Here is a 6,659-nt window from a genome sequence, read left to right as displayed (position 1 = left end):
TGTGGGACTACCGGCGTACCTCCTACATAGGCTGCAGATTGTGCAGAATGCCGCTGCTAGGTTGATCTGCAAAGTCCCCTATCGACACTCAATCTCCCCCCATTTAAGGAAATTACATTGGCTCCCGATCACGGCCCGTGTCAAATTTAAGGCCCTGGTCCTAGCTTTCAGGGCCCTCAACGGAAAAGGTCCAAAATACCTGAGACATAGATTAAAACCAGTCCAATCTTCCCTTAATCTCAGGTCTAACCATCGTCGCCTTCTGCTCACCCCTAGATTCCGTTTAGCAAGAAAGGGTGGCAGAGCATTTGCAGTGGTAGTGTCAAAACTCTGGAATTCCCTTCCCATCAGCCTTCGGCTCATCGACATCGAGTCTCAATTCAGGGGCAAACTAAAAACTTTTCTATTCTCGGGTCAATAAATAAATTTTCTCTACCCTTGATCTGCATTCCTCAGCGCCGGGACACCCCCGTTGGGGGTAGCTGTGCGCTTAATAAATGTCTTAATAATAATAATATAATAATAAGACCAATCCGGGCTCGCCTGGCCGCTTTGGTGACTCTAGATAACCTCGGGCCGATCGCACGTCCCCGTGACGGCAATGATACATTCGGATGTATTTCCTATCAACTTTCAATGGTACTTTCTGTTCCTACCATGGTGACCACGGGTAACGGGGAACCAGGCTTTGATTCCGGAGACGGAGCCTGAGAAACGGCTACCACATCCAAGGAAGGCAGCAGGCGCGCAAATGACCCACTCCAGATTCGGGGAGATAGTGATGAAAAATAACAATACAGGACTCTTTCGAGGCCCTGTAATTGGAATGAGTACACTTTAAATCCTTTAATGAGGATCCATTGGAGGGCAAGTCTGGTGCCATCAGCCACGGTAATTCCAGCTCCTATAGTGTATATTAAAGTTGCTGCACTGAAAAAGCTTGTAGTTGGATCTTGGGATCGAGCTGGTGGTCCGCCGCGAGGCGAGCTACCGCCTGAATACTTCAGCTAGGAATAATGGAATAGGACTCAGGTTCTATTTTTTGTTTTTCGGAACTGGGACCATGATTAAGAGGGGCGGCCGGGGGCATTCGTATTGTGCCGCTAGAGGTGAAATTCTTAGACCGGCGCAAGACGAACCAAAGCAAAATCATTTGCCAAGAATCTTTTCATTAATCAAGAACGAAAAGTCGGAGGTTCGAAGATGATCAGATACCATCGTAGTTCCGACCATAAACAATGCCGACTAGCGATCCGTCAGCGTTATTCCCATGACCCGCCGAGCAGCTTCCGGGAAACCAAAGTCTTTGGGTTCCGGGGAGAGTACGGTTGCAAAGCTGAAACTTAAAGAAATTGACGGAAAGGCACCACCAGGAGTGGAGCCTGCGGCTTAATTTGACTCAACACGAGAAACCTCACCCGGACACGGAAAGGATTGACACATTGATAGCTCTTTCTCGATTCTGTAGGTGGTGGTGCATGGCCGTTCTTAGTTGGTGGAGCGATTTGTCTGGTTAATTCCAATAACGAACAAGACTCCTCGATGCTAACTAGTTACGTGACCCCAAGAGGTCGGCGTCCAACTTCTTAGAGGGACAAGTGGCGTTCAGGCACACGAGATCGAGCAATAACAGGTCTATGATGCCCTTAGATGTCCTGGGCTGCATGAGTACTACATTGAACGGATCAGCGTGTGTCTACCCTTCGCCGACAGGTGCGGGTAACCCGCTGAACCCTGTTCATGATAGGGATTGCAATTATTTCCCATTAACGAGGAATTCCCAGTAAGTGTGGGTCTTAAGCTTGCGATGATTAAATCCCTGCCCTTTGTACACACCACCCGTCACTACTACCGATTGGATGGTTTAGAGAGGTCCTTGGATCGGACCCGCTGGGGTCAGCAACGGCCTTTGCGGAGCGCCAAGAAGACTATCAAACTTGACTATCCAGAGGAAGTAAAAGTCGTAACAAGGTTTTCGAAGGTGAACCTGCGGAAGTAATATTAATGGCGGAGCGCCCCGAGCAATCGACGGTGCCAGCCTGAAATCCTCGGCTGCCTCCTGAAAGCACACAATGTAGGAACAGGGCCCGGCCCTGCCCTGGGGCGCCCAAGCCAGCGGAGTGGTCCGCGGCTACAGGGGGGCTCAGGTGAGGACAGGGACTACAAAGGGCCTCTCCCCCACTGGGGGGACCAACTGACATGTGAGGGACCGGGAATGGGGGGCGGCCCCTGTCCCTCTCTGAGACTGAACCCAAGTTCACCCAGCACGACATCCCCTCGGGTGGGGGAAACTGAATGGCAGTGCATCCCTGGGCTGGTACCACCCATCCATCGAAAGGCCCTGGCACAGACTGGGCCCTCCCGTGTCTGAGTCCCGTCCCGACCGGGTTCTGGGTGACCGTGGAGTGCCCCTTCTCCCACGGCAGGGGGGCCTGGAAGAGAAGAGGCAGAGGGCCTGTGAGGGGATCCCGGCTCATCTCGGTGGGAGGCATGCGGGATGAAGAGCCACCTGGCTCTTCCCTTCCGGTGCCTCCGACCCTGACGAGGATGGTGGTGGGCTGATCACCAGTCCGCCGGCATGGCTCATGGCCGCCCGGCGGCAGACGGCTTACATCTGTTGTAGAGGTGGACCAACCAGGTACCCGGTTCAACCTGGTCCTGTGCGGCCGGGCCGAGGGGTTTAAAGACTTGCGTGGTCCCTCCTGGTTATTCTGGGAGGGACCAACGGCCACGGGGCTGCCTGCTCCTGTCGCATTGGCAGCCCCCTTCTTTCCTTGCACATGGGTGAGTTGGTAGGGGAGCTCCCGGGCTGAGCGCCTGGCAATGCTTTTTTTCTCCCTACGGTGCAGTCTGACTCCCAGAAGGGAGGCCTTGAATGGGGCGCCTGGCCAGTCTCACCGCGCGGGCGGCGGCTGGACCTCATCGCCTTCCTCCCACCTCTCCTGCACCCGCAGCTTGGTGAACGTTTTGGAAAAGCTGCCTGTGGCTTTTGGCAGTGGATCACTCAGCTCGCGTGTTGATGAAGAACGCAGCTAGCTGCGAGAATTAGTGTGAATTGCAGGACACATTGATCAGCGACACTTCGAACGCACCTTGCACATGTCTGAGGGACGCTCGATCCGCTGGGGCTGTCACAGGGTTAGCTCCGCTTCCCCTTCGTCCCCCCACAAGGTCATCAGACCCCCCCGACCGCTTGTGGCAGGGTCCCTCGCCAGGTCCTGCTGTGGAGGTATGCCACCAGCGTGCCTGGCCCCCGAGAAAGGGGTCTGGCGGCCGGTCTGCCCTGGGACCCATCCCGGGGCGCCTGGCAGTGTGCCACACGTGACTGTCTGTGGTGTCCCACCGGCTGCCCATGCGCATGCACCTGGGGCACCCATATCCGCGATCGGCTTCCCTGGGAGGGCGAAACCCCTCTAGATCCGATCCAGGGAAAGAGGGCATCATCCCCGGTAACCCCCTTTGACGCTCCATCGTTATTCTTCCGACTACAACCTCAGACCAGACATGGCGACCTGCTGAATTTAAGCATATTACTAAGCGGAGGAAAAGAAACTAACCAGGATTCCCCCAGTAATGGCGAGTGAAGAGAGAAGAGCCACCTCCTGATCCCCACCCAATGGCGGCGCGGGAAATGTGGCGTACGGAAGACCGACCCCCCGGCATTGCTCAGGGGGCCCAAGTCCTTCTGATCGAGGCTCACCCCGCGGATGGTGTTAGGTCGGTAGCGGCCCCGGGCGCACCGGGATCGGGTCTTCTCGGAGTTGGGTTGCTTGGGAATGCAGCCCAAATTGGGTGGTAAACTCCATCTAAGGCTAAATAGGGACGCGAGGAGACCGATAGCCAACAAGTACCGTAAGGGAAAGTTGAAAAAAACTTTGAAGAGAGAGTTCAAGAGGGCGTGAAACCATCGAGAGGTAAACGGGTGGCGTCTGTGCAGTCTGAGGATTCAATGCGGCGGGAAGGTCGGTGGCCCGGGAGTTCCAGAATACCTCTGCGGGACCGGTGCTCAGGCCCTACCCGGCCCCCGCAGGGCTAATTTCCTCCGCGACGGTGCAGCGCAACCCGCTCCGGGACGGCTGGGAAGGCTTCGCGGTGGCAGGTGGCCCTCCGCTCCGGCGGAGGGTGTTACAGGCCCCCTGGCAGCAGCTTCGCCATGTCCGCAAGGAAGAGGGAGATTTAACCACCTCTGCGCCCTCCCTGGGCACCTGTTCCCGGCCGTAACCTCGGGGCGCGCCCAGGCCATTTAAGGGGGAACAGGGCCCCCTGCTCTTGGCGTGACTGTCGACTGTTCTCAGTGCGCCCCGACCGTGTTTCACCGCCGGGCGGGGAGGCCCACGCCGTACGCCAGGGGTCTGCAGTGATGTCGGTTTCCTACCCGACCCGTCTTGAAACACGGACCAAGGAGTCTAACACATGGGCGAGTCGGAGGGCTGAACGAAACCCTGTGGCGCAATGAAGGTGAGGGCCAGCACACGCTGGCTGAGGAGGGATCCCGCTGCGCTTCCAGTGGTGGGCACACCACGGGCCCGTCTTGCTCACTCAGTTGGGGAGGTGGAGCATGAGCGTGCGTGATAGGACCCGAAAGTTGGTGAACTATGCCTGGGCAGGGCGAAGCCAGAGGAAAGTCTGGTGGAGGTCCATAGCGGTCCTGACATGCAAATCGGATCTGGGTATAGGGGCAAAAGACGAATCGAACCATCTAGTAGCTGGTTCCCTTCGAAGTTTTCCTCAGGATAGCTGGCACTTTGAGCCCCCAGTTTTCTCTGGTAAAGCGAATGATTGGAGATCTTGGGGTCAAAACGATCTCAACCTATTCTCAATCTTTAAATGAGTAAGAAGCCTGGCTTGCTGGCATGGAACCAGGCATTGAATGCGAGTGCCTAGTGGGCCTCTTTTGGTAAGCAGAACTGGAGCTGCGTGATGAACCAAATGCCGGGTTAAGGCACCGGATGCCGACGCTCATCAGACCCCAGAAAAGGTGTTGGTTGATATAGGCAGCAGGTCGGTGGCCATGGAAGTCGGAATCCGCTAAGGAGTGTGTAACAACTCACCTGTCAAAACAACTTGCCCTGAAAATGGATGGCGCTGGAGCATCAGGCCCATACCCGGCCATCGCCGGTGCTGAGATCTGTGGGGGCTAAGCCACGATGAGTAGGAGGGCCGCAGCAGTGAGCACAGAAGCTCGGGGCGAGGGCCGGGGTGGCGCCGCTGCAGGTGCAGATCTTGGTGGTAGTAGCAAATATTCAAACAAGAACTTTGAAGGCCGAAGTGCTGAAGGCTTCAATGTGAATAGCAGTTGAACATGGGTCAGTCGGTCCTAAGAGATGGGCGAGCGCCGTTCGGAAGGGATGGGCGATGGCCTCCAATGCCCTTGGCCAATTGACAGGGTGTAGGATTCAGATCCCCGAACCCGGAGTGACGGAGATGGGCGCCCTCACGGCGTCCAATTGCGGTAAAGCAAACGATCCCAGAGAAGCCGGCTGGAGCCCAGGGGAGAGTTTTCTTTTTCTTTGTGAATGGCCGGGAGCCCTGGAATAGGTTCGCCCCGAGAGAGGAGCCCGAGCCTTGGAAAGCGTCGCATTTCTGGGGGTGTCCGATGAGCTCTCGCTGGTCCTTGAATATCCGGGGGAGATGGTGTAAATCTCCCGCCGGTCCGTACCCATATTCGCAGCAGTTCTCCAAGGTAAACAGCCTCTGGCATGTTGGAACAATGTAGGTAAGGGAAGTCGACAAGTCAGATCATTAACTTTGCGATAAGGATTGGCTCGAAGGGCTGGGTCAGTCGGGCTGGGGCACGAAGCGGGCTGTGCGTGCTCTGTGGCTGTACGAGGCACCTCCCTCCAGGGTGGTGGTGACTCTGGACGCAAGCCGGGCCTTTCCTGTGGATTGCCCCAGCTGCGGTGGTCGCCTCTCCTTGTGCCCCCTCCCCAGGGGGGCAGGGCCAGAGTTCTGCCTCGGCCGGTGCCTAGCAGCTGACTTAGAACTGGTGCGGGGAATCTGACTGTTTAATTAAAACAAAGCATTGCAAAGGCCCGAGGCGGATGTTGACGCAATGTGATTTTGGCCCAGTGCTCTGAATGTCAAAGTGTAGCACGGGTAAACTGCGGGAGTAATCATGACTCTCTTAACCTATTATCGGTTGTAGTGGCCTTTACCTCCCAGTGGTCCCGCTGGTAACTGCCTCTGTAGTGCTAGACTCTGCGTAGAGAAGCATATAGAGACAGGCCAAACAAGGTTCCATCATGGTAGCTAGCGTGATAGTGGGAAATGGCGAAGCAAACAAACCCAATTCCAAATGGGGTAGTTCCAGGAGAATAAAAACCCCGTTAAGATGACGTAAGGAGGTGCTGTCTTTCCCAGAAATTATTAACCTCCTCACTGAATTTGACAAACCAGCACCCGCTTCAAACAATGCAACAAGCAACAACGATTCAGATCACGATATACAGTGCTTAATTTGTGCCGGTGCTTTCCGGTGCTTAGCACCGGCACTTATTTCTCAGGGCCGGGTCTACACTCTTGCCTCTAATCAACACGCATTATGGGTATAAATTGGCTGCGCGCTGCTCACAAATCTGCTCACCGAGTAGGGTCCCAGCCTCCCCCGTGAAGAGCTGAGATTGCCAGTGAATGCATGCTGGTAAAATAACTTCAAATTG

General features: G+C 55.7%; 3 pseudogenes; all 3 read left to right on the top strand.

Moving 5' to 3' along the window:
• The first annotated feature begins 327 nt into the window (after positions 1-327).
• LOC144765526 (18S ribosomal RNA) lies at positions 328-1,998 on the top strand (annotated as a pseudogene).
• Positions 1,999-2,984: 986 nt separating this feature from the next.
• On the top strand, positions 2,985-3,113 carry LOC144764590 (5.8S ribosomal RNA; annotated as a pseudogene).
• Positions 3,114-3,511: 398 nt separating this feature from the next.
• On the top strand, positions 3,512-5,700 carry LOC144765612 (28S ribosomal RNA; annotated as a pseudogene).
• The last annotated feature ends 959 nt before the right edge of the window (positions 5,701-6,659 follow it).

The sequence above is a fragment of the Lissotriton helveticus genome, chromosome 6 (assembly GCF_964261635.1).
Source record: "Lissotriton helveticus chromosome 6, aLisHel1.1, whole genome shotgun sequence".
Taxonomy (NCBI): Eukaryota; Metazoa; Chordata; class Amphibia; order Caudata; family Salamandridae; genus Lissotriton; species Lissotriton helveticus.
This window is presented reverse-complemented; position numbering and strand designations above follow the sequence as displayed.